Source organism: Eulemur rufifrons, chromosome 13 (genome assembly GCF_041146395.1).
Source record: "Eulemur rufifrons isolate Redbay chromosome 13, OSU_ERuf_1, whole genome shotgun sequence".
NCBI lineage: Eukaryota > Metazoa > Chordata > Mammalia > Primates > Lemuridae > Eulemur > Eulemur rufifrons.
In genome coordinates this window covers 13,775,178-13,800,882 of record NC_090995.1, presented here as the reverse complement: position 1 = coordinate 13,800,882, position 25,705 = coordinate 13,775,178, and the positions used below count along the sequence as shown (strand labels likewise).

Genomic DNA, 25,705 nt, shown 5'->3' with positions numbered 1-25,705 from the left:
TTAGCTTTTTTATTGACTTCTCAGACAGTACATCCTGCTGATGTCTCCAACCTCTGTGGCTTCTAGGTTCCTTCAAAGGCCACAGCCTTCTCCCAGTTCTCATATGTTAACTCTCCTCAAGGTGCTTATAAACCCTCCTCCTTTCCACTCCATACCGCCTTCTGGGCAATCTCCCCCATTCCCACTCTTTCAATCATTCTCTATATGCATATTCTTCTCATATCCATATAGCCATCCCCGCACGCTTTCCAGAATTATAAATCGACATGCCCAGCTGTCTGCTGGTCATCCTTACAAGGAGATCTTACGGACACCACAAAATTGACATATACCAATCTGAACTCATCAACTTCCTCCCCAAACCTGGTCTTCTGCTAGTGGTTTCTGTCTCAGAAAATCACACCAATATTCTGTCAGTGGGCCATATTAGAAATCTGGAAATTGTCCTTAGCTACTTCCTCTTCCATAGATCCAAACTACTGTATCATCTCTGGTTGATTTTATCAGCCAAATATTTCTTATCAGCCAAATATTTCACTGTCATTCTGGTCCTGGCCACTACAATCTCTTGCCTAGATTATAACAGTAACCTTACACCTAGACTTCATGTCTACAATCTTGCTGCTTCTGTCCTCTAGTAGACAAGTGATCTTAAAATAAAAATCCTATCATGTCACCCACACCTACTTTCCCAAGTTGAAGTCCATGATCAGCCTTCCTTTTGTCGCACTGCTCACCTGCTCCATTTCGAGTTGTAATTTCTAGACACTCTGAAATTTTACAGTTCTCCTTGCTGCCTCCAGACATTCTCAGCTGCTGTCCTTCTGCGGCCACCTTGTCCTCACGTAGCCAAATCGCAACCATTCTCTGGATCTCTGATTGAACATTATTTCTTCGAGGAAGTTTTCCCTGACCCCTAGATTAGGTTAGGTTCTCCTGGTATGAGGTCTTGTAAAATCCAAACTTAAAAAAAATTCATCCATCCCAATTTTGCTAATTACTTGATTAATGACTGTCTATAACGTCTACAAGGGTATGCATGAGTCATGTATCATGCATGTGACTTGTTCACCATGAGACGCCAATGCATGCCACAGAGCAGGTGTTTGGTGAACACCTGTTAGCTGACTGGATGGATAAAAGTGAAATCATAGAAACAGACTATGTGCTCTAATTTGTGTATGACACAGAACAGGGAGAAGTAGTAAATAAGCTGGATAACAGAACTAGGCTGATAAATTATCTTGACAGACCAAAAATTTTTAAACGAATAGGAATAACTGTAATGGCCTATATTCATATTCAAAGAATCATTTACATAAATGTAAAAGAGAGTCATGATTTAACAGAAGCTCATGTGAAAATGTCTTAAGGGCAGGTACAGGGACTTCAAACTCTGCATGGCCAACAGAAGGATATGGCTTATAAACAGACACTGATGCTCTCTTACACTGTATTCGTGCTGTGCTCAAGAAAGCCTATGGCCTGTCCTCTCACTGTAACCCACACCTTACGTCATGCCTGGCTTATGCCAACTGTGTAAATAAAGTTGTTGAAGAATGAGAAGTCCCGTGATGCTTTATGCCAGACAGACCACACCTGGAGCATGACACACAATTCTTGACATCCATAACAGAGACTGTGCACAAAAAAAGATAATCTGGTCTAGAGGCTGTAATAATAACAGCTAATAGCTAAGACAGCACTCACTGTGTGTTGGGCATGGTTGTAAGCACTTTATGTACATTAATTCACATACTGTATGAGGTAGGTATGATTATTACCCCCATTTTACAAATGACAAAAGTGAGGCACCGATAGTCACGTAAATGGTAAATGGCACATAACCAACCCAAAGTCACATAAATAACAAGTGGCAGAGCCAGGCTTCAAAGCCAGACAACCGGATCCCACAGTCCGTGCTCTTAGAGATCAATGATGTCAATGCGCTACCGGAAATGAAGAAGGAAAATCATTAGCCTGGGGATGGGATGGGATGGGAGGAGATTCAGGGAAAAGCACATTAACTGGTTTCATACTTAAACATTAAGAACCAGGTAGAAATCTGAAGGAGGCAGCTATTGGCTCAGTAAAATGAGGAATTCGCCAATACTTCCAACTGTCTCACTAGTGCACAGTCAGGCTCACTGGGTCCCCTGTCAATAGAATACTCAGACACAGACTAAGTGTCCATCTATAAATGACATCAATGGCCAGAGATGCCCTGAAGTCCCTTCATTCTCTAAGGAATCTGCAACTCTAAAAACAACACATGGTCCTCATTCTCAGGCAGCCCACAACTCAATGCAGAGAACAAGACAAACGTAGCAGAATTAAGTCACAACGGGGGTTTAATAGGCAATTAAAAATTATCAAAATAACGAAATGGATGGCATTTAGAGCAGCAAGCCCTCACACCGCCTTTAAAGATAAATATCCCTGCTACCTACTTCCATAGCGAGCAACACCAGAAACGGACACAGCACAGCAGACAATGCTATGGTACAAAACCCTGAGAAATGCCAAGTAACTAATACATCATGCCCAGGACAACTCTCCATGCACCTGGTTCTCCATATCCATGGACAGTGTCAAAGAATTTATTTGAGTTGTGTGGACTGTGAAATCACTTCTTTCCCCCCACGAAGGAGAAGATCTAGTTAAAACCGAGATTAAAGAGGTGGATAAAAGTGACCCCTGGCCTGCAAAAGCCAGAAATTGGACACGCTGCCGAGGCAGGCAGCGCTCAGACACGATCTACCCCGGGGACGTCCTCCGTCAGACGCTGCTGAGGCTAATCCTTTTGCAGAGCATGACAGCTTCTCCAGCCTGACTGTGGCGAATCCAAACCAGATTTCTATGCTGTGATCAGCTTTCAAAACACAGAATCATTTTTACGTCGTGCTGGGTTTAAGTTCAGTAGGTTTAGATTTGCAAACAAGGATACAGAAGCCTGCAGGGCGGTTCATACAACATGCCCTGAACGCCCCATGCTCATCTTGCAGAATAAAGCGTCAGATGACAGTGAGGGAGAAATAGATGGAACCAAACCAGAGCTTTTCTGGAACAAAATGCTGTCAACACAATAGTGGGGTGTCCCATTCTTAAATCGAACCATTCACGTTTCCATCTCTGAAGAAAAAGAGCCATCAGAACGCCATCAGAACATTCCCATTAACATCATAGCTTTTCAGCTGAATGTCACCCCATCTGCAGCCTTTGTTATCGTGACAGCAAGCTGGAATTTGTGGGTGCTGACTTACCTTTTTGTAGTCTGATAAGGACTTCTCACCAGCCAGTGTGCTGAAAATGGCGGTCTGTAAAACAGGAGAGCGGAAAACACATTAGAACTGTCAAAGTCTAATAACATTGACATTTCCTTGTGCATTTCCAATCCAAGGTGGCTACTACTTCCTGTGACGCCTCTGGATTTTAAAATGTGTCTGCCCTTCACTCTTCCCCCAGCCACCCTGCCCAAGTGGGAATATTCATTATGGACCAACAAATATTCAGTGAGGAGGACTCTTAATTTATCTTCATTTTACAAACAGGGGAACTGAAGCACAATTAGGTTAATTGCCAAGGATTACATACCTTGGATATGTTATTGCTTTTGGTTGTTTACTTTCTTTTGTTTGCTATTAAAAACTATGCTGCAGGCCGGGCGCGGTGGCTCACGCCTGTAATCCTAGCACTCTGGGAGGCCGAGGCGGGTGGATCACTCGAGGTCAGGAGTTCGAGACCAGCCTGAGCAAGAGTGAGACCCCGTCTCTACTAAAAATAGAAAGAAATTATATGGACAACTAAAATATATATACACAAAAAATTAGCCGGGCATGGTGGCACATGCCTGTAGTCCCAGCTACTCGGGAGGCTGAGGCAGGAGGATCGCTTAAGCCCAGGAGTTTGAGGTTGCTGTGAGCTAGACTGATGCCACGGCACTCACTCTAGCCCGGGCAACAGAGTGAGACTCTGTCTCAAAAAAAAAAAAAAAAAAAAAACTATGCTGCAATGAACATTCTTGTGTATGTCTATATATATTAATATATACTATATATGTGTACTATATATGCACAATGTATGTAAGTACATACATGTATACGTGTGTATGTGTATATATTTATACTGATTATTTTGGTTGAATAGGGCCAAAAAATAAAAGAAATGTATAACAAAAAAAGACTTGGGTACAGCTGAAAGATATATATATAAACTCTCTCCCACTCTCTCCTCATTTAAGATCATAAAACTATTTACCACCTCACCTAGGGTTTGGTTTGGTTTGGTTTGGTTTTGGAACAAGCATTGTGTGCAAATGTCCTCCTCACAACTTTTCATCATCTTTACTCGTGAGCACCATGTCACGAGAGAGGCCTCAATGTTCCTGCTCAGAGTTCTGCTCTGAGGGGAAGGTCAAGACTCGATGAGACTCAGCCATTGCAACAGTCAGCCCTGTGCCTAGATTCGTGAAGGCATCCGATAAATATGCATTGAATAGATGCAAAAGAAAATAACATCCGACAAAACTGCAATCCTTATCCCAAAACACTGTTTTGGAAGCACAATGCCGGAAAAGCAGCCTCACATGTACAGCATTATAAAGTGAAGCTCAGGGAGACAGGAAGGGAGAGAGATAAAAGACTCCTAAATAATGCTAAAACACACCTTCCCTCTGTTTAGCGTATATCCATTGTCTATCATCTGCTTGGTTTGGCTGAACTAGAATTTTTCAGTGTCAGCCCTGTGAACATGCTGGGCCAGATGATGCTTTGTCTTGACGAAGTGCGGGGCACGCTGTTCATTGTAGGATGTCTGGCAGCATCTCTGGCCTCTAGTAACACCCTCCACCCACCGCAATCGTGACAACCAAAACTGTCTCCTGACATTGCCAAAGGTTACCCGGGGACAAAAGAATCCCCAGCTGGGAACAATTGGTCTAAACTCTAAAAGGGCTAATTATGAAAATGATCTTGATTTCTTGGCTAATATAACTAAGTTTTCTTTAGGAAACAGAAAGCTGGCAATCTCTCTTCCTACTGCTGAATTCAAGTTCATTCTCTGCCCCAAATGGGAGTCAGACTCTAAGGAGGACTCCAATTCTATCTACTGAAGACTCCATGTGGGGGCAACCCCAGAGACCATAACTGCCATCTGTAACTAAGCTTAAGATACCCCAGCACGGCCACCCTGGGGAGAGTAAATTAAAGTACATGTCTAAGAATTCAGACATTAGTGCTATAGCCCCGGGGGAAATGATCTTCGAAATTAAAGAACACCATTCAACCTTTGAGAACAGTCTCGGGTGACCTCAGAAAAATGTATGGAGGAAAAATTAGAGTCAGAGATGGGTGAAATTAGCTTTACTAAAAAAATTAATGCAAGTAGCACTAAATGTTGCGTTTGTAGAAAGGAACCACTCGAACCAAAGGGCAAACGTATGGTGGACTCCCAGTACCTGCAATGAGGGTGCAGAGGGGATGGCCTGGGTCCGTGCCCTTAACTCAGCCATTTTCCAAGGGAATTTGACTTATACGCCTGGCCAGTCTCATTTAATTCCCTTCAAAAGACTTTTTAACTGGCATTCCAGTTTCCTAATTGCAGCTATTGGAAACGACTTTGGGTGGCTTTCTAAACCTTCCAATAACATGTTCACTTTAATTACTGAAAATGAAAGACTCAAAACATGGTGCCTTACCCACGCTGTGACCTTCTTGATTATCGCATCAGTATTTTTCTACCAAGGAGGAAACTCCTAATGAGTCGCCTCCACTAAACTTTACACGATGTTGCGTTTGTCACAGGAGCACGAGCACAAAGAAGCACGGTGACATTTTTAGAGCACTGACTTCTCACCCTGCTGGTGGGGTGACCAGCATGGGGTGAACAGTATTAGACACAGTTTTAGCAACTTCCAAAAGTGAATTTAGAAAGGTGAGGCCCCACTTTTGTCCGTTTATATACTGATGCCTGAAATTTCACTTACTGGAGCTGTTTTTAGCAGCTCTCCTAGGCTTTGAATCATAACAGACTAACTCAGGAGGGATGCTAAAGTATGGGGGGGTCAGTGTAGGGGGGAGAATTTGCCTTTTCTCCACCTTTTTGTTCCATTTAGGCCCTCAATGGATTAGATGATGTCAGCCTACATTGGTAAGGACAGACCTTCTTTGCTCAATCTTCTGATTCCAATGCTAGTCCCCTCCAGAGACATCGTCACACACACACTTAGAAATAATGTTTCACCAGCTATCAGCGCATGCCTTAGCCCGGTCAAGTTGACGCATAAAAGTAACCATCAGAACAGGTGATCCACAAAAGCAGACCTCATAAAACGCCTTTACATTTGACTTTGAGACACATTAATGGTTAACTTAGAAGACTTGGGTGCTTAACCATGTCTTCCCTAAATTAACATTAGTAATCATTTGTAGACATATTCCAAGTGGGCAGAAAAGCAAAAGTGACCTAAAAAGAGAATTGAGATGAAAAGCTGACCCCAGGAAGCCCTTGGTCAGAGAGCCCACCGATGAAAGATCAGTAACTGATGGTTCAACCAGTCCAGCCTACAGAAAGAGACTTCCAGAAAGTGAGCTATTAATACTTATGGGATTCTCACTAGTGGGAATGTTTTGCAAAGCGATTGAGTGCTGAAAAGAGACTCTATGTTTTTATATCCCTTTTTAAGGGAGAGCTTACCTCTGAGACTTATTACAATGTTGTTTACTCCCATTCAATTAAGTTCAGAAAAAAAAAAAACAGAATTGAATGTCTACCTCTACTGAGCCAATTTCTGCCATATGATGTCTATAACTAAGATTTATATTTTAAAAGCAAACCTATGACACTTACTTGATTAAATTGGAACAATCATGCACAAAAGAAGAGAGTTGCTTAAGTATTAGATTATAAAAATTAACAAATTCAAAAACTGAATCCCTGAGAGGACAATATTATGAAATTTTATTTCAAGCACTAGTTCTTCTTTATGTACGTATGTGTCTGTGCATGAGTGTGCTTTTCACTCTCAGCCAGATGCCACCAGAGGCCAGGTAGTTTTGATGAATGGTCAAATACGGTTGAAAGCTAAGAGCCATTTAAAGCCACGATGCCTACATAAGGCATCTCCATTCAATACCTGCAATTTGCACCTCACAGCCCCAACGGATGATTTCTTACTCGTTGGTGGATGTCAGGACAAGACCTATTCACATTACTAACAATCTGGAAGTCTCTTCCACTTAAATCAATGGGTCCCCAAAGTGCACATTACTTGGACGCTTTCTTAGACATTTTCATCAGCCAATTCTAGGATTTCTAGACAAAGTATGAATTTCCACTTGGTCTCCGTGCTTTAGTAGACCAGTAGGGATATATATACGCTGAAAGCAGTGATATTCCCTCGAGGCAAAGTGTGGCATTCACATTTATTTTTTTGAAAAAAACTGCATAATTATAAAACACCAGCCAAAGGGGAAAAAAATTATACCCCCCTCCAAATAAATGATAAAATTACAGTGTTTTCTTGTAGTCCATGAATACTGAAAATTTCAATTAACCAAGTGAAAAGTCATTGAATGTGCCAGTAGGATTTATAGCCCAGACTAATGACCATCATCTGCATCCTATTTAGCTAATGAAGGCTCGGAACACTTGTGGATAATTAAGGCAAAGCTGATGGGAGGAAATTCGAACCATGGAAAGATCAAATCTATTTATGTCTTCATTTAAAACTAAACATATGTAATAGTTCACTCAATCAAGGCATAATGTCTGCTCATCTGGGGTAAGATAGATGCTCATAAATTAAGTAGCTAGGTTAGTTCCCCAAACCCCAAATACATTCCTCCTTCATTGATTCAATACCTCTCTATTGAACACCTACCATGTGCCTCTGCCCTTATGGATCAACACAGTGGCCCCGTGGTCCCCCCTAATGGTTTTTCTACCTTCATTTAATTTATAGCTCTGGTTTTCACTCAACCCAAGTAACTCCCGTCCACCTGTCTGTCACGACAGGCACGGCATGGCTGCGATCCAGGGGCGTGACGGGGCAGTACAGGGTGGGCACCTGGCTTTTTCTCAGACCTGGCAGAGCACCTCAAAGACAGGTGTTCACGTGGGGAAGACTAAGGACGTTAGCAGGAAGACAGAAACCTGATGTCCAGGAGTCGCCAGAACAGGAATCAAGCTCAGTGCAGCCCTGCCAAATTTTACTGAATAGTTTACCAGTTATTACCTCACTTACGCAGGGAGCACCTTAAAACCCTCTCTCTGAACCACCACCATAATCCCTGATGAGTGCGTGTTTAGCAGAGGTGATGCTCCAAGAACCCGCAATCCCAGGGTCTGTACCTGTGCTGAAAAATGGCGCACGTAGCTGGCGGGCCTGTCGTGGGAAGTCAACCGGTGACATCGCAAACTTAGATGCGCACAATTCCCGTCCACACCAGAAAGGAAGCCCAGATGAAAAACAGCAAAATCAGAGCCTACACATACCCAACTGGGCATGACTTTAAGCCAGTGGAGTGCAAACTTTAGTGGCTTTAGAATCACCTGGAAGGCTTTTTAAAACGCAAACGGCTGGGCCCCACCCACAGAGGTTCTGATTTAGAAGGGATGGGATAGGGCCCGAGAATTTGCATTTCTAACCCATTCTTGGGTAAGAGCGATACTCTTTGTCCAGCAACCATGCTTAGAGAACCAGTAGTCTAAGCTACACCCACAGCAAATTAATACCAATGATAACTATGCCTTTTAAGACCTAATACAAGCAGAAGATGTCTCTGGAATTTCCAGAGCATAATTCTAATTAGTGACAATACTAATTAATACTTCTGACGTTTATATAAAACTTCCAATTTCCAAAGCACCTTGACACACATCGTTAGACTTGAATTTCCAAACAAGCAATGCTATAAGGTAGTTCTCATTTTAGAACACTAAGAAACACAGATTAAGTGACCTGCCCAAGTTTTCTTAATGAGTAAGTAGTTAAGCCAGGACTCGGGTGAATGACTTTCAGAAGTACGTGTAGGGTAGACTATGCTATTAAAATCATACTCTGGGATCACTGGAGTACAACATGAAATTCATTGAAAAGCAAACAAAATGAGGTTGTTCTACTCTCAGAATATCAATGTCAAAGTTTCTGTAATAAATTAATATTCTTTTCTTACTCAGCATCATTTAAAGGAGCCTTTCTATTCATAGTGAATTATATAAAAGAGATTTAAAAACCTCTCTTAAAAGGGATGGTAGGTTGGGTGTGGTGGCTCATGCCTGTCATCCCAGCACGTTTGGAGGCCAAGGTGGGAGAATCACTTGAGGCCAGGAGTCTGAGATCAGCCAAGGTAACATAGTGAGACCCTGTTCCCATAAAAAAAAAAAAATTAAAGAATTAGCTGGAGCTGGTGGTTCAGGCCCGTAGTCCCAGGTTCTTGGGAGGCTAAGCCAGGAGGATCACTTGAGCCCAGGAGTCTGAGGCTGCAGTGAGCTGTGATCCGGCCACTGTGCTCCAGCCTGGGTGACAGAGCGAGACTCTGCCCTACCAGAAAAATAAAAGAGTGGGGGTGGGTGGCTAGGCAGAGTGGAGACTGAGAAATGGACATATAAAGGTCAGGGCAAAGTTAAGGTCCGCGGTAACCACGAGCCCTAGACAGAGAATACTGCCAGGAGAAGGGGAGTTTCTCTTTATCACCCATTCCCTTTCCTGCAGGGGTGGATCTTTGACACCTTCCACCAGGTTAGCACCTGCCGGACAGGGAGCCAGCAGGAAGCTCTGACTCTGCAGAGACCAGAAGGAACTGCCGGTTTACAAACTGCACACAGGTAAACTGATACGACCTGGGCAACAGCCCCCAGTAGCCCCTGCCGGAACCAGCACAGAAAAGACAAACGCTTCCTCTGCTGCGCCCTCCCGCCCCTGACCCTGCCAAGGAGGCCCTCGTAAAGCCGGCGGGACATTGAGCTCTGGGGCTCAGGGAGGAGAAGCTGTCAGAACCCATTTCATGCACTTCGCAACAGTATTTGAAGGTGGCCAATTAGTACCAGGCGAGAGCAGAGCAACAAAGAGGCTCAAAGAAGATACAACAAAAAGCAACCTATTTGGACAAAAGGCAGCTGAGTGGTGACGAGCTCCATCGCCCCAAGCTTCAGACCAAGTTCCCCTAAAGCCACGAGCATTAATACAGCATCACACGAGGCCGCCACGCGGCATCTGGTCCCATTGTCTCTCCCAAAGCAGAGTCTCCTACTCTGACACAGTAAATCCTGAAAGGAGGAAAGACTGAAGGAATTGAGACCAAAAAAGAGAAGCAGAGCATTTCTACACATTTTCACTTTAAAAAGAATAGTGAGAAGACTCTACACTAAAATTCTATGTATGATTGGCATCTATCATTTTTGAGTCGACAGAGGTGGTACTTAAATAATAGGACCACGTCAATGATTTTAAAAGATTATTACTCGGTATTCGGGCATTTAAATCCTTAAAATGCCTCCAAACTTCCACTGTACCTTACACCTCTTTTGCAACACTTGTCACAGGTGATTTATCTTCTGCGTGGCACGGTTAGCGCAGGAGGCCGGAGACCAGCTCCTAATCGTCTTTCTGCCTCTACTGTGGCACAGCGATGGCACAGGAAGCAAACACGTTGGGGACTTCACAGACGTCTGTGGGACAGACAGTGACTAAGGCAAGGGAGGCAGGAGGAGGGAAAAAGGAAGGGGCGGGGGTGGAGGTCCAGAGGGAGGAAGGCAGGGACACAGGAAGAGTAATGAGGGGACGACACACAACAGTGGAGAGTCTCATGGGTCGCATTGTGTCCCCCCAAAGAGACACTGATGTCCTAACCCCTGGTACCTGTGAAAGTGACCTTATTTGGAAGTAGGGTCTCTTCGCAGATGACCCAGTTAACATGAGATAATTAGGGTAGGTCCTAATCCGGTACGACTGGCGCCCTCATACAAAGGGGGAATTCGGACACAGACAGAGGGAAGCAGAGAGGACAGCCACGGGAAGAAGGAAATCAGAGACCGGACTGATGCAGCTACCGGCAGAGGAACATTCAGGCCACCACCAGAAGCCAGGAGGAGGCAAAGGATTCTGCCCATGTCACAGAGAGAGCACAGCCTTGCCAACACCTAGAGTTTGGACTCCTGGACTCCAGAACTCCGAGACAACAAACATCTGCTGTTTTAAGCACCCAGTTTGCAGTACATTTTCTGGCAGTTCTAGCAAACTCACACAGAAAATATGTACCAGGGTCTCTAATTATTGATCTTCTATGCCAGAGGTCAGCAAGATTTTCCTGTAAAGGACCAGATAGTAAATATTTTCAGCTTTGAGGGCCATAAGGGACCTGTCACAGCTACTCCGCTCTGTCACCATAGCCTGAAAGGAGCTGTAGACACCACATAAATGAATAAGCTTGGCTGTGTGCCAATAAAACCTTGTTCTATAGACACTGAAACTGGAATTCCATACAATTTTCATGTGTCATGAAATAGTACGCTTTTTCTTTTGTTTTTTTTCCCCCAACTATTTAAAAATGTGAAAACCATTTTTAGCTTTCAGACCATACAAAAACAGGAAGCGGGTCAGATTTGGCCTGCAAGCTGCAGTTTGTCTACCCCTGCGTGTAGATCTAAGAATCAGAAAAACCCCAGCACCAGTCCTGGTTCCACCAACTGTTCTCATAACCTTGATTAATGCACCAGCATCAGTCCTTAACAGAAGATAATACTTTTTCCTGCCCACCCAGATTATGAGGATGAGATGAAAAATCATATACTTTAAAATGCTTTGTGTAAGGTAACAGTATTGAACCCTTGATGTATTGGGCTCTGTCTTACTCTTCCAGAAATAAAGATTAACACTAAAGCCAGGGTGAGGTCAGTTGATTCCAGGGTGGGGGTGGAAACACACACACAGGCCCCTTCAGTCACCCGCACCTTCAGATGGAACTAGGGAAGAGGACAGCGAAGAGGACAGGAGGAGGCACATCACACACACAGCTGTGGGCAGGCACAGCACCTCTGAGCTAAACGGCAACTCCAAGGGCAAATGTTTCTGCTTTGGTCACGTTTGACTCCGGGCTACTGCTGAACCAGGAATTTCTTCTTTCAGGGAACGTTCTGGACTAGGACAAGCCTATTGCTGGGAGTCTGCACTGTAACTCTGGTCCCCGGATCATCCTTCTAAACACACATTTATCTTCCACTAAAGCTCCTTTGGCCATCTTGAGCCCCTCTGCATGGTGCCAAAAGCTGACAAAGCCATCAATATTACCCCACAGGCAGGAATGTCTTCACACTCCCCACCGTAAGGAATTGGAACCCTGCCACCGCGCTCCAGAGGAGGCTGGACCGGAGCCGGCGGCTCCAGATTTTCAGGTCTGGCACAAGGTAGAGCCAAAGAAAGCACCAAAGAATAAAGAAGACAGTTCACTGAAGGAAATGTCACTTTGCTGACACAGTGTGGGGCTGAGACCTCCCTGGAGCTGAACTGACACCCTTGAGGGACTGAGAGTCGACCCTTTCAAATGACTAGCGTAACCTGCCGTGGTCATAAGCCCTTAGAAAGTAGAGAATTTTGTCCACATTAACGATCCCAATTCTCCTGCATCCTTAAGACTGTGTGTTTCCTTGAAGTAGAGAGGAGTATTGTCACTAACCCGATCCTCTGTTCCTCACTCTTCATACTCAATTTCGAAGCCAACAGAAGAGAATCCGTATCCTCAGCCAACTCCTGGCTGGGACCACCACCCAGAGTTTCGCCCTCCCTGTGGCCTCCGTCCCCACTCCCTCCAGCCTGGCCGACCACCACCTTCTTTCTGAAGCCCCGAGAAGAAAGCCACGCCCACTGAATAGCTCGTGGCACCTGGACACCCTTCTCCTAAGAGATGCTCACATAAAAGCCCAGGTAGGCCGAAGGAGTCCCTCTGGGAACGGGGTGTCTTACTGGGAGGGGAATGGTCAGATCCCAGCCCTGCCCCTTGTTACACAGACTGGGGGTCATCACTTTACCCTGAGCCTCAATTTCCTACCTGCAAAATGGGAACACGACCACCTACCTTAGAGTATTACATGAGAGTCTAAGGTGATGTACATAAATAACAGCTAGTCTTACAACTTCTGGGAATTCTGGACATCTTCTCCAGCTCTGTCGGCAACCACACTCACCCTACAGAGCTCACAGATGCCTATTTATAGGAACAGACTTGCGCCACCAAAGCACAGAGCGGTGGCCGGGGGAGCCAGGGAAAGCCACACGCTCACCCGAAGCCTGGGCTCTAGCAGAGCAGGTGGCTGCGAGTGGGAGGCAGGACTGGCCTTCTCTTCCTCAAATGATCTTCGGACTCTTATATACTGGTAAATTTTCACACTCCTGGTTAAACTATATGAATAATGATTTATACCGTGATACGACGCAGTAGCTGAGAGGAGGGAAAAGTGATATGATCATTTTCAACACACACACACACACACACACACACACACACACACAGTTATGTTTGCAAGTCTGAATTATTGAGCAAAACATTCAAGGAGCTTCCACAACTCACCCTCCAGAAAAGCATGATGTTTTCTGCTGCAGGAGACTGAACACAATCAGGAAAAATAATTTTTTTTTAACTTGAAAAACTCAATGTCAACCAGATCAAACAGTGGAAAACATTACAGCATAACCGCAGTTATCTGGGGCAGGGATGCCCAATGATCAGATTCCCTCCTTCAGACTTCCCAGGAAAGATGGGAACGCAGCTGAGAGCCGGCCTCGGGCTATGGAGTTGAAGGTGCTCTACCCCAGGAAAGATCCTTCATGTTGGAGTCAGGTACTGGGCTAGGGGGATGTCTTTTATCATAAGGCTCTTAAAACATTGTTTTCCTTTCTTTTTCTTTTTCATAGTAATTCTGTGTACTGATAGGTACCTGAATAGATCCGTCTTAAAAAAACAACTGTTCATTTGTAATCTAAGCTGATGAGATGCTAATGTGCAAATTCGGGAGGTAGAGAGGAAGGAGAAGTTTGGGGAAGAAAGACATTTTCATAATTCCTGGCTATTACACATCATTTAAATGGAGGCACAAGAAGAACGGAGGTGGCCCGGCCCGGCGTGACGAGTTCCTGTGCGAAAGCCCAGCGCTGTCATTAGTGAGTGAATGGCGATGTGTCATTATCTCAGATCCTCTAAGTGACGGTTGGACAGAAACTCGATGGCTACACGATCTTACTGCACACCAGAAATAAAAATAAAAAGGTCCGGTTCTCCATAAGCACATTCCACAATTAGGGCCCTGACAGATGCAGTCCTCGCCCTGGTTGTAAACTGCGGCCTTTTCATGTCTTCAGAGCGTTTACCGTGAGCTCCACCTGCCCCAGCTCCCCAGGTGAGAGGCTAACGAGAGACGATTACAGCGTCCCCCAGGGCTCAGGGAAATCCCACGATTCTCCTTCCTCTTTTTGTGTTTTCCAACTGCCCTGGGCCCATTTATTCAACAAACACCACTGAGCATTTCTGTTCCAGGAGCAGGCTGGGCACTGCGGGTAGCGGGGAGATGGATGAGCTATATCACGCGCTCCTTCGAGAGATGATTAGCAAATCTGTGAAGCGCATTCTTTGGAGAAGTTCGACTGAGTTCTGTCCTTGGTGTTCTTCCCTTCCTTGTCTTCCATCTTTCCTGGGTGATCTTTTTTCTTTGTGCCAACTCCGTACCTTGTACACACTTCTATCATGACCTTTTCCATATCACATTGCATGTATCTGACTATGTCTCTCGCCCCAGAGAACTCTCTGGAAGCCGGTACAGTGCATACTCTTACTCCTATTCTAATGGCACAATGGCTGTAGGATGTGAACATCACCTCCACCCACTTGTATGGCTTCAATTATTAGCTACACGATGATCATTTTAAGTGTGTTTGTCCATCCCTGATCCCCCTCCCAAGCTCCAAACTCACTGTTTCTATTAATAATTGCCCAATAGATATGGAATGTCCCAAAGGCACCTACACATTGACTTGTCCAAAACTGAGCGCAGTGTGCTCCCCACTCTAAATCTGTCTCCAGTTGTTCACATCTTGGTCAACGGTGAGACCGTCCACTCACTCAACTGCAGTCTTTTCACTCTTCCCCTTCCTTACCCAGCACGTGCTACTGATTCTACTGCAGAAAACCCTCTCAGATGACAAAGCTTCCTTCTCTCATGGCCCCTGCCACTGCCTCTGTTCAGATCCCAGTCACCTCTTCTTTTCTACCAGATCTCCATGCCAACAACCCATCTGTACGTTGCCAACAGGATGTCTGCCTAAGACAAATTGGATTCTGCAATTTGCCAAGTGTAAAGATCTCTGCTGGCTCCCTGAGGCCTGATATACTTGCTTCTGAGCACGGTGTCTGTTGGCAATCTAACCGCACCGTGCTTTGTCAGGCTTAGAGTCTGAAGCTTTCCAATTCACATCCTACAAACGAGCCACACCAATCTTTAGATTGTTCTCTGGACAAGCCAGGGAGACACCTTGCACATACTATTATATTTCCTGTGTTCAAAAATCCCTTCTCCTAAACAACTGGCCAATTCCTACCTCCCCCTGCAAAGATTTCTCCGACTCCTCCGGGAGTAGTTAGTGGTTTGTCTCTCTCTGTTCCTAAAATTCCTCATTCTCACGTATTTTATAATGTCTTAAGTTCTTGTTCGACAGAGAACTCAATGAACACTATTGAAGGCAAATTAAATTCATCTCTGTTACCCCAGGCATGGCCTGGTACACGGTAGATAGTCAATAGATGTTTGATAGAATAATGAATAAGTCACGAATTTAATAGTCTAAAGCTGGTTAGAGATCAAGTTAGGCACCAACTGTGTATAAGGATAGTTGAAGCCACAGATATGATTGAGAGTGCCTGGGAAAGTATATAATTATAAAAAATTAGGGGCTGAAGCAAAGCCCAGCGAGCACCAATATTAAGAGGAAGAGAAAGAAGAGCCAGCTGGAGAAATTAAGAAAAGGCAGCCAGAGGAGCAGGAGCAGAGCCAGACTAGAGCACTGTCACAGAAGCAAGCCTAGGGCAACACTTCTGGAAAGAATCTTCCTGGTCTCCCAAATTAGAACTACGATCTTCTTCTACCCGCTGCCCCCTCACAGCGTATTTCCCTATCACAGTGCTCATCCCAGGACACAGAACTGCCTACCTGTCTGTAGCTCTCAGAGAACATCAGCGCTTCGGAGACGAGGACTGTCTTACCGACAGAACTCGGCACAGCACACGACACACGCCCGGTGTTCAATGAATATCTGCTGAATGATGGAAGGGATCCATCGTTAAATAAATGAGTGAAATGCAGCTAAAACATCACATACGAGAAGGACTGGAAGATGCCCTGATTTTCGTATTCAGAAAGACCCTGGGTGACTTCGCATCTTACGTTTGACCACGTTCCCCTATCTCTCATGATTTCACATCGGAGGATCTGGAATTTGAGATACAGTGAAGAGCTCACGGCCGTCACTCGGCCTCCCGTGCCAGAGTGAGCACCGTGAAGATGCATGGATGGCTCTGAATAGGTGCAAATAGTTTTCACCCAACAGTTTTCACCCAGATAGCACATAATAGAGTCATTATACCACGTAAGAGATGGAAAGTTAAATACATCACTTCAAAATTGCTTCAGCAAATAGTATTATTGTCTTTCAGCCAAGGAAACTTCAAACAATGGCAATCAACTCACGTCTCAGCGATCTGGAGTTTTCAGCTATTATTTCTCGTGCATGTTGTCCTCCCAAGCCCTCTATTTGAGGAATCATCGCAAAATTGGACAACAGGTTATTTATCATCCTAAGAGCACACACGTGGCTGCTATAAAAGGGGGATTCTGATGCTAAAACCGTAGACAAATGAAAGGAACAGAACCTCTGACAGATTGCTAATGTTTTGTTTTCAGATTTACAAATGAAGGGAACTTAAAACAAAGAGGATCGGAAATGGAAAACATAAGTACAGCTTGTAGACAACAAATGCCCTTCGGGACTTGAGGTGGGGAACTAAAAGGGAACGTGTTTCAGCAATTTCCAAGAGCCGCTGGGAATTGAAATTTAGCTGCCTCTGGCCTGTGCAAACACAAGGATAATCAGGGAACTGCCTCTTTCTTCCCCCCCTGCCCTTCTTGACATTACCCGTGAGTGCCATTTGCATGCCAGGGACTGTCAAAGCAAAGAAGACAAGACGCATGAAAGGCGTTTGCTCCGCTTCTCAGCCTCGCCCCTTGGGAAGTTAAGTGACATCTTGCTGCAGCCTGGATCTCCAGGACTCCTGTGGACGCTGACTGGAACCCCATCCTCAAGTCCGTCAGCCAGCTCTCTGTTAAGTGAGAGACGTGGAGGAAACACTCCTTGGGGTTTTCTGTTTGCTTGTTTGTTTCTTTTTCAATTCAAGGCATTTTGAAAGCTATTTCTTCAAGTAGCACACCAGAAGACAACAGGAATCCAAACGTCCCAAATGAGTCATGACACAAGCCCTGCTGTCTCTTGCAGAGCACTGGTTACTCTCTGGAGGAGCAATTCACCTCTCAGAAACTTCGAGTCTCACTCAGTCCTCTTAATCACCAAGATTCAGACTGGAGTTCAGCAAAAATCATTCGTATGCTGTTTCATCAGAGATGTCAACGTTTTTAAAGGGCTCTCAGAAAACTACCTTGTTCAAAGAGGGCCGAGTTCCATATATTAGAAAAATGTTCTGGTGTTAAAGATTGTAACCTAAAATATCGATGCAACATTGCAGGGGAAGTGTAAGATTTGTAGTGAGAGATACAAAAATACATCATTTCAGACAGTGACCCATACTAGCACTATGACTCTGTACAAGTTACTGACCTTTCTAGGCCTCAGTTTTCTTGTCTGTAAGATGGGAACAAAAAAAGCCTATTTGGCAGTGTTACGAGTATTAAATATACCATACATGCAAAGCACATGGCTCAGACATCTGGTGGACATTCAATAAACGTTTCTATTTCTCCCACTCTGAGCTCTCTAAAAAAATTAGATTAGAAAAGGAAGAAGTTCATTTGTCATGCAACTTTTTTAAGACAGCCCTGATCTCTAATAAATTAAGATAGCTATATCATAATATCAGATATAGTATTTTATCAAATAAAAGTTGATTTAAGATTTCACTAAAAAAGAAAAAGTGCGAACAATTATAATTGTATGTTGCCCTTGATTATATAAAGTATCACAATTTCAGAAATGTTAAAATATAAAATATGTGCATATTCTCCTAAAATCAACGAAATACAGTAAGCGTCTAGGATTCCAGAGAAGCTTGGAGAGATGCAGAAACAAAATTTGAGGGAAAAGGCATATGGAAGAAGTAAAGAGCATTTTAGGTTTTACTATTATACCTTCTTTTTAAAATCATTCTTAATTTCCATCTTAGGGTTTTTATATTTAAGTATTTAAAGTATGTAGCTCTAAACCTGTAAGATGACCAGATGGTAGTTCTCAAGGCTCGTAAAACCCTAAGGTAGAGCTCGCCCGACCCCGTGGTTATGTGACCCACAGCGACACATAGTGGTAGCTCCCGCAAATTACAACCAGGCGTCCCAAAGGGGTAAAACAATTGCTGGGACAGAATGACTCAGCAAAATTCTCCCTTAGCGGCGTCTGAGTGATGTCACCACAACTTTGCCTGACAGGTTATTAAGAGGGCTCCTGGAGGTGGTGCTAGAGGTGGTAGCCACTGATATCACTGCAATCTAATATTTTGTATAGTTTGGTGTTCTCTGCATACCCTTTACTTTGTAATAGAAACAAGGCAGGAAGAGGCCCTAGGACTGTCTAATCCAATTCTCACCTGCAGATTATAAAGGTGTGACTCGAGTATGCCGGCCCAAAGCCATACAGCTAGCAGGGGCAGGCCCAGCCTTGTCAAGAATTCCACATGCTCCGCTCTCTCAATTAAACGACTGCTGCTCATAAAGTACAGATTAGAGCACTGGCCATACATATTCTTCAATGCTGATTAATGGAGCATTTAATATAAAATCAAATGTATTGAAAGGATGTTACAGTTCTGTTAGAAAGTTTGAGAGGAATTAGGGATTGGTAACATACAGAACCAAGTCAATGAAAACTAATAAACTTACATAGCTTTGACTAACCTATGAGATAGATATAGTTATTATCCCCATTTTACAATTGAAGAAATTGAGGCATAAAGAATTTCTGGTAATTATTAACTCCAAAAAAAATACTCTAAAAGTTACATTAAAAAGTAAATGCAATCGTAATATACTAAACCGCTTAGCATAAGTGATAGTAACATCGGCTCAATGGTGTAAGTCGTAACTTTAAAACATAACCATATTTGTCATATTTAGGTTTTGTTTTTTCATTTGTAGAGACAGGGTCTCACTATGATGCCCAGGCTGGCCTCAAACTCCTGGCTTCAAGCGATCCTCCTGCCTCAGCCCCACAAAGTGCTGGGATTACAGGCGTGAGCCTCTGTGCCCGGCCAATATTTGCCATATTTGGACGACAGAAGGCGAAGCATGTGCTGAAGAATATGGCAAGGGAGATAAAGATGGAAGATGTTAAGAAAACTAAATCATCAGCTTCTGTAGTAGGCATCAACAGAAAACATCACAAACTGAAAAATTAACACACAAAAAATAACACAAGCATAGACGTGTTTATACAGAGGTGAATCCAAATGAAAAACGGAAAGGAGTTGAAGTGGCTGCCTATGGAGAGAGGAGAGGGGGAACGGAGCCCGCTGTTTCTAATTAGAAGGTTTATAGAACTATTTGGTGCTTTAAAATATGTGTGTTTAATAATATGACAAAATATAAAATCAAACTTAAAAACTAAAACATAAAAAAGGCGAATCACTATAAAATAATTGCTTTCAAATTATGTGTAAAAAAGACAGATGTTTCACAAGCGTCTCTAAAAATAAACTGAAACAGGACATTTTACACAATGATGCACTTATGTCATTTGCATAAAATGTAAAATATCCACCAGAGACCCCTACTCAAATAAAGGCCTCGCAGCTGTCACTAAAAGGTTGGCACATAAACCCACATACCTATATTTTAGGTTGCAGCAGGGTATTTGCAGATGTATCTATTGTTATGATTCCTTCTCCTCTTTGACTGGGTTTGGAACTCACCGGCCAGCACCCCGCAGCGTTGGGGTGGTGGCGGTTGCCGGGGTGCCCTGCCTCGATCCCCTCTTCAGGCCGATGGGCCAACTCCTCCAGCTGCTGGGAGTGTCCTAGCAGATGGCGCTCGGCTGAGTCACTCTCCAGTGACGGCCCTGAACAGCACAGCGCCGCCCAGCCCAAGGTCTGCCAGCCCTTTCCCATCACGGTGAACATGGTGGCTTCGTCTCAAGATGCAACAGCTCTGATCCAGCTTCCGAACTGTCGCTCGGATCAGCGGAGCCCGACAGGGAACTGCTGTCCTGCTCCCCTCCCCAGCCTCTCTGCGGAGGCTGATCCCACCCTGAAAGCCCTCCCAGTAAACTCGCACACGCATCTCCACGCCGGAGGGTGTTTCCAGGGAATCTGACCCAAGCCGGTCCAGAAAGAGCCTTTTTACCATCCCACTAGATGATAATACTATCATTGTCTTGGTTCAAGAGACTTCAGTATATTACGTCTTATTTAAAGAGTCCCATCATTTAACTGCACAAAAGCTATTCAGTTCATTGTGAATGATGCTCTTCTTCTTCATTTTATTTTACACTTCTACTTACTTCAGGCCAAATCCAGAGATTGTAGGAAAACCGTGTTCCACCTTTGTTTACAAAATAACAGGGGAGGGAGAACGCACCCTCTTCCATTCCTGATAATTACGGCTCTAATCTCAGCATTGCTGGTTTTTTTTTTTTTAAATTCCTGAACACTTTTTAAACAGTCACGACCATATTTACTACATGAAGAGGTCATGTTTTCATAGCTGTAGACTTTTTTTTTTTTTTTTTTTTTTTTTGAGACAGAGTCTCACTTTGTTGCCCAGGCTAGAGTGAGTGCCGTGGCGTCAGCCTAGCTCACAGCAACCTCAGACTCCTGGGCTCAAGTGATCCTCCTGCCTCAGCCTCCCGAGTAGCTGGGACTACAGGCATGCGCCACTATGCCCGCCTAATTTTTCTATATATATATTTTTAGTTGTCCATATAATTTTTTTCTATTTTTAGTAGAGACAGGGTCTCGCTCTTGCTCAGGCTGGTCTCGAACTCCTGACCTTGAGCGATCCACCCGCCTCTGCCTCCCAGAGTGCTAGGATTACAGGCGTGAGCCACCGCGCCCGGCCATAGCTGTAGACTTTGATACAACTCACAATCGCATAAATATGCCTCGAAACAGAGCTTTTCTATATTCTAAAGTAGAATTTTCAACATAAACTTCCCAGTGATCATCTCAGACGACCCAGCTGGCCGTCGGCTCAGTCCCAGCAGTGACATCTTTTCTGTGCAATTTTTTAAATATTTCATTTCCTTTTGCCCCTCCCCCCGCTTTTTTTAACCAAAATGAGACAAAAATCAATTAATGCATATGCCAAAATTAATAAGAATGAAGATCTCATCAAAATCATGACACAAAAGAGAGACAAAAGCAGCAAATTCTTAGCTCTTCTCCTGAAAGTGGCAAATCTTAACTTTCAATCAAGACCTGATGGGACTTGAGCTTGTCAATCATGTGTTCAATGGGAAAGAAAAAAAATTAAAGAATGTGTATGAAATGAGATTAAATAGATACATGAAGAGAGCATCTAAAAGGAGCAATGAGGATTTTAGGATATATTTTAGCTGCCTGGCGCCAGCTTCCCATCCCACCCCTACGGCACCTTGAAATTTTCAAGTCCATTGATCATCTTTTATGCATGCAGCTTTTGTGCACATTTTCAAGAATGTGCTAAGCCTGGAAATAGTCAATCACACTAATTCAGAGGTAATCTTATCTCAGCATAGTGGTATAGGCAGGTATTCAAACGAGGACATGATTTATAAAAGGACACCTATATCATAAAGCTCATGGCTAGTTACTAAAAAAAAAAATAAAAGCTATCATTATTTGAAATTTAGACCAAATGCATTGATCTCTGCTACAGAAAATGGAATTCATAACTGGAGGGGAAAATATTACACAAGGCCCATATGAGTCACAGCTCCATATAATGTATTTCTGTGTAAGCCTAAAATAAACAAGACAAAAATGGGGACCTAGAGAAAGAAAATCAAACGTGAGTAAATGATTCAATACGTATGCATGCAAGAGGAACACTAATCTACTCAAACCATGAAGCGAGTAGTTAACAGACTGGACCAGGATTGGTCTGGGTGATGGAGCTTGTCCAGCGTCCCTCCCAGCATTCCACGCCAACACTGCTGAACTTGCTCTCCTGTGGCAAATCTCCCCTTTTCCCACCAAGGAGGGATCAAAGCCCTTTAGCTAATTAGGAAAGAGAAGGGAGGAACCTGTTGTTCAAGTTCTCTGTCTTTATGGAGAGGTTCACCAACAGGGGCAAGAAACTTGTTATGAGATGATAAATTGGTCACTAATTTTACATTTTCACATTCCATTATTCCTACCAGGCTCTTTCCTCCTGGTACTTAGGAAGGAGTTTCCAAACCCCATAAGGAGAAGTGTGTAGAACCTCCTAAACTGACCCAGAATAGAGAGTTTAATTTCTTAAACTTAACCGAAAACAGAGGGAGCTCTCTCCCAATGGTCTCTTTAGACATAACTGCTCATTTCACTTAGAAAGTATTACAGAGGAGCGGACTGGCTGAATTCAAATGTAATTCGTAACAGAGAAAGTCATAAAGAAAAAAATTAGCTTTCAATTGTAACTATTTATAAAGAAATTAATTATAAAATTAATAAAAGCAAAATGGTTAAAATCAGGACTTTACACACACTCCGAAAGATACACCTTAGCCTTAGGATTTTCGACTATTGTCAACTCACGATGTCAGACTCACTCTCTGGGCCAGTCTGTTCCTGGGGGCTGGACGGGAAAGTCGTCTTTGGTGCCAGGCTTCTTTGGCCAAATATCAGCATGGGGACATCTCTACGCATTGGTGATCTCCAGCTCATTTCCCAGTAGCCCAGAAACTCCCGTCTGCTCCCAACCAACGGAGCCGCAACCCACCCCCTCGTCCACCTGCTGGCTGGCCTTCAATGTCTAGTTCCATCTGAGGGACCGTGACCCAGACTCTCGGAGGGTCTGCTGGTCCCCAGTGCAAGAAAAGGTTTGGGTTTATTCCACACGTCAGCATATGTCTGTCTGACTGCACAGTGGGGCAGAAATCTTGCCAGATAACCTGGCACTCTTCACCTTGGCTTTCAGAGGACCAAATCCATGAGCTATTTTAAGCAAACGGCCAAGGCAATAAATTTGTATGTCTCTCAAACAATTTCTCAACTCAGAATTAAACCAGACTTGGATAATCTCCCAATTTTCAGTAATTCGAGATAGTCTATTAGTAAGTTCTTTACAAATATAGAGAAGGAAGGGCGTGAAAGACTAAAATCTCACGAGCGATGGTCTAGAAATTACCCACCCACAAGCTATGTAATAGTGTTCCGAAGGTAAATTAAATATACCAGAGTGATTGAGAGTGTTTGTATCTTGTTTAAATCCAGAGATCACCATCACAACTTCAGTTTGATCTCTCTCAATCTCTCTCTCTCACTTTGCATATATTTGTGTGCAGTGGCTAGAACACGCCTACATAAATCAGTACTCCGCAAATATCAACATGCGCAAATGAACACTTCTCAGTCTCTAAAAGGAGCCCGAGTCTCTCCCCCATTCTCCTACTCCCACTCCCATGCAGAGCATCTGGTGGGAATGGTGGGGGCAAGGGCAATATTTGGTCACCAACAGTGAAGTTTGGGACATGATAAATGGTAAAGATCTGCCTTCCGGGCTCATAGCATTTCCTATGGATTTGGTCATTGGAATTCCGACCTCTTTGTGGATTCTCTCTCCTGTACTCCTGTCCCCAACTCCTGCCCCCACCCATAGCCAGAGGGAAGAAGCCTTCCCCTCCTTTTTCTTCATTGCCTTTACATCCCCCCTTGATAAAGGCAAGCAGACACCAGGGTTAGATCCAGGATAAATGAGGCCTGTAAACGTTGTCTTCATCCTTCTGTGTAGGCTGCTCAGAGATGTGTCCTCCTTGTCCTGTAGTCCTCTTCCCGCACTTCCTCTGACCCCAACAAGACAGAGTAAAACTTGAGGGAAAAGACCAAGGAAGCAGCAGGACACGCGTCCAGTTTGGGGAAAGCTGTCATACATGTTCCCATCCGGGAGACCTAGAGTCCACAGGTTGGTTTGTGACCAAAGCCCCACACAGTAATAGGAACAGATTTGTCTGGCCTTGCCTTTTGTACATATGTCTCTTTACCCCTCCTTAATTTTTGGTAAATGGCTGGTTTAAGATTTAAAGAGCTTGATCATGGTCAAAACCTTCTTGACACGTTAGAGCTTGATCAGGGTCAACATCATCTTAATTAACACACGAATAGATCAGCGAGAACTTATTTCAATCAATGGAATTAATCCATGTGGCCCAGAAGACTTCAGAGTGGTGAATACAATGTGGCACCTACAGGACATCGCTGTGAAACTGTGCAGGGTGAAATGGGGTAGGAATCAGTCCCTCCCAAAGGCCCGAGAACAAGACAACACACACAGTCTCTATTGTTCCCAAGCAGCAGCAGGAAGTTCATTCACATCCTTCATCAAAAGACAACGAGGGACCCAAGTCCCCTGCAGGTAGAAGCATGACCTGGAGGTCACCCTCCGGAGGGCCCAACCTCACCTACAGTGACAGGCACTTCCAGACCTGCTTGGTCCATAATTACCTTTCTTACTTTGGGATACGTCACTATTTACCATCCACAGCTAATCGCTAGTATTTTCGTGATATCCCTCCTGGCAACTTTCTTTGCACACAGAGAAGCTTTATAGTCACCAAATTATTTAACCCTACTCCCTTTTAGAGAAGTCTGGGAAAAACCAAAGCTTAAATGAGCCTAGGAACGGTTACTTTCTATCAGAGACCAGTTGTGTGCAAAATTAGGCAGGGCAGACGGAAAAGAAGACATCCAGACTCCTAACCCAGTTCTCACGATGCCCTCTGTTATTTTATTTGAAAAGAACTGTGCACACAGCAAAGTCATTTTCAAATGTGATTATAAAAGCTACAATGTATGTCCTCCTCATTACGCTGTGTGAAATATCCTGTTTTACTGAATCTATTATGAGACGCTATTACTCATAAGTGACATTTTATTTATTGATAAAATATAGAATTGAAAGAAAAAGAGACGAAGAAAGGATTTTTATTTCCTGCTTTGTACTACATAAAGGAGGCGATAGGCATTTTTTAAAACTTAAAATTTTAAATTGTTCTGCGCACTTTTTAATGGAATGTTAGACAAGCGGTTGGGAGGTTTTTGTTTTGTTTTGTTTTGGATGTTTTGCTTGTTTTTAAGTGGTAACCTGTAGTGATTAACTCAGAGGCAGCTCAGCTTTATATTGTCTTAGTTAACAATTAGAGCCCTTAACACTAAAAAAAAAAAAAACAGATTTTTCAGATTCCTCTTCCTGTCTCCCTTTCTGGTACCAAATTGAAAAAGAATGAGCGGGGACGCCCCAAAATGATAATAGATAATGTGTCTTAACACTTTGA

General features: G+C 43.7%; 1 protein-coding gene across 2 annotated transcripts in view; it reads right to left on the bottom strand.

Annotated features, from left to right (window-relative positions):
* The window catches only part of RASGEF1B (RasGEF domain family member 1B), a 307,416-nt gene that overhangs the window by 263,139 nt on the left and 18,572 nt on the right, over positions 1-25,705 (bottom strand). For both annotated transcript variants that reach the window (XM_069485432.1, XM_069485433.1), the window contains exon 2: positions 3,264-3,317. The gene's annotated coding sequence lies outside the window, so the exon portion shown is untranslated. The remainder of the gene's footprint in view (positions 1-3,263; positions 3,318-25,705) is intronic.